Here is a 3,195-nt window from a genome sequence, read left to right on the forward strand (position 1 = left end):
CCTCCTCCTTGGCAACCACGTATCTATTTTCTGTGTCTGTGAGTCATATGGCACCAATGAGTTTTCATTTGTACCATATTTTAGATTCCACATTAAATGATATCATATGGTATTTTTCTTTTGACTGACTTAATATGATAAATGCTGGTGCATTGATGTTGCTGCAAATGGGTGTTTCATTCTCTTTTATGGCTGAGTAGTATTCCATTGTGTGTGTATACACACACCCCACGTCACCTTTATCCATTCATCTGTCGGTGGACATTTAGGTTGTTTCCACGTCTTGGCTATTGTGAATAGTGCTGCTATGAACATAGGGGCGCCATGTTTCTTTGAATTGGTTTTGTCTGGATATGTGCCCAGGAGTGGGATTGCTGGATCATATGCTAATTCTATTTTTAGTTTTCTGAGGAACCTCCGTACTGCTTCTGGCTTTTAATTTGTATATAAATATTATTGGTTTGTATGGCATTTTATAAAAACTGGATTGTAAAGTCTCAAAGAACATTCTTATCATTTGTAGTCAGGAAAAAAACCTACAAAGATGAGAAAACTGACTACACAAAACCACTTACCTTCCTTAATTAACGGAAACCCCTCTGATTTAAAATGACCATATGGGACTGTTTGGCATCATTTTTAAAAGTCATTTTCAGACCTAGTATCATAAAAATTTTTCCTCAAAGATCAATATTTCAGGCCCTAATGATTATTTCTGTATCTAAACCATTTACTGAAGGAGGTTTATAGCAAAAAGGTGGATTGGGCTTTAGAATTTATAAATACAAAGGGCCCAGTAATTATTAACCTTGCACATGTAAACTTTCTCATCCACAGAATTGTATGATACTGGAATATCTTGGTTTGCAGACTCCCCTTAAAAATCTTAACCACAGTTCCAGCTTTCTAAAATGGTATAAATTACAGTGGTGCCAGGAAGGAGACAAATTTGCTGAATCCCTGTTTTAAATCCATGGAACCATTATAAAATTTGGTCTGACTCCACAGGTCTTTGCTTAGTTAAAATATACAATACTATACATGAACAAAGCTAGTGGAGGTGATGGAATTCCAGTTGAGCTATTCCAAATCCTGAAAGATGCTGCTGTCAAAGTGCTGCACTCAATATGCCAGCAAATTTGGAAAACTCAGCAGTGGCCACAGGACTGGAAAAGGTCAGTTTTCTTTCCAATTCCAAAGAAAGGCAATGCCAAAGAATGCTCAAACTACTGTACAATTGCACTCATCTCACACGCTAGTAAAGTAATGCTCAAAATTCTCCAAGCCAGGCTTCAGCAATATGTGAACTGTGAACTTCCTGATGTTCAAGCTGGTTTTAGAAAGGGCAGAGGAACCAGAGATCAAACTGCCAACATCCACTGGATCATGGAAAAAGCAAGAGAGTTCCAGAAAAACATCTATTTCTGCTTTATTGACTATGCCAAAGCCTTTGACTGTATGGATCACAATAAACTGTGGAAAATTCTGAAAGAGATGGGAATACCAGACCACCTGATCTGCCTCTTGAGAAATCTGTATGCAGGTCAGGAAGCAACAGTTAGAACTGGACATGGAACAACAGACTGGTTCCAAATAGGAAAAGGAGTTCGTCAAGGCTGTATATTGTCACCCTGTTTAACTTATAGGCAGAGTACATCATGAGAAACGCTGGACTGGAAGAAACACAAGCTGAAATCAAGATTGCCGGGAGAAATATCAATAACCTCAGATATGCAGATGACACCACCCTTATGGCACAAAGTGAAGAGGAACTCAAAAGCCTCTTGATGAAAGTTAAAGTGGAGAGTGAAAAAGTTGGCTTAAAGCTCAACATTCAGAAAACGAAGATCATGGCAACCGGTCCCATCACTTCATGACAAATAGATGGGGAAACAGTGGAAACAGTGTCAGACTTTATTTTTCTGGGCTTCAAAATCACTACAGATGGTGACTGCAGCCATGAAATTAAAAGACGCTTACTCCTTGTAAGAAAAGTTATGACCAACCTAGATAGCATATTGAAAAGCAGAGACATTACTTTGCCAACAAAGGTCCGTCTAGTCAAGGCTATGGTTTTTCCTGTGGTCATGTATGGATGTGAGAGTTGGACTGTGAAGAAGGCTGAGTGCCGAAGAATTGATGCTTTTGAACTGTGGTTTTGGAGAAGACTCTTGAGAGTCCCTTGGACTGCAAGGAGATCCAACCAGTCCATTCTGAAGGAGATCAGCCCTGGGATTTCTTTGGAAGGAATGATGCTAAAGCTGAAACTCCAGTACTTTGGCCACCTCATGCGAAGAGTTGACTCATTGGAAAAGACTGATGCTGGGAGGGATTGGGGGCAGGAGAAGGGGACGACAGAGGATGAGATGGCTGGATGGCATCACTGACTCAATGGATCTGAGTCTGAGTGAACTCCAGGAGTTGGTGATGGACAGGGAGGCCTGGCGTGCTGCGATTCATGGGGTCGCAAAGAGTCGGACACGACTGAGCGACTGACCTGATCTGATCTGATATATGAATTTAAAAATCACACTGGAGAGAAAGTACATTGAAGAGGCTTCTTTACCAGTCAGGTCACTTTAGGTTAGCTGAAAGCAGCTAAGGCACTTGAGGGGCTTCCCTGGTGGCTCAGTGGTAAAGACTCCGCCTGCCAATGCAGGAGACCCACTCAGGTGTTTGATCCTTGAGTACGGAAGATTCCCCTGGAGAAGAAAATGGCAACCTGCTCCAGTATTCTTGTCTGGAGAATTCCATGGACAGAGGAACCAGGTGGGCTACAGTTAATGAGGTTGCAAAAGAGTGGGACACAACTGAGTGGCCAAACAGCAGCAGCAAGGTGCTTGAGAGCGGATGAAATTTTTACACTTCCTTTTTATATTTCCTTCAACACCTTCTGAAGGGGACAATCTGGTAATATATATATATATATTTTTTTTTTAACTATTGCTGTTTGCTAATATAAAACTTATCCCTTTCCCTCAAGCGCTTACCTGCAAAATATTTACTATTCTCTTGTGATTTAAGTCAATTGCCAGATAATGCACTTTTTGCTGATTTCTCAGAGCACAAGTGTTTAGGCAGCAGTTTCTGGTTAGGTCTGTTCACTCAGTCATTCAATCACACATTCATTCACGCAACTGACCAGCATTTACAGATCATAATGCAGCTGTCTTAAAGAGAACCAAAACAACAAAG

Source organism: Bos javanicus, chromosome 1, assembly GCF_032452875.1.
Source record: "Bos javanicus breed banteng chromosome 1, ARS-OSU_banteng_1.0, whole genome shotgun sequence".
NCBI classification, from domain to species: Eukaryota; Metazoa; Chordata; class Mammalia; order Artiodactyla; family Bovidae; genus Bos; species Bos javanicus.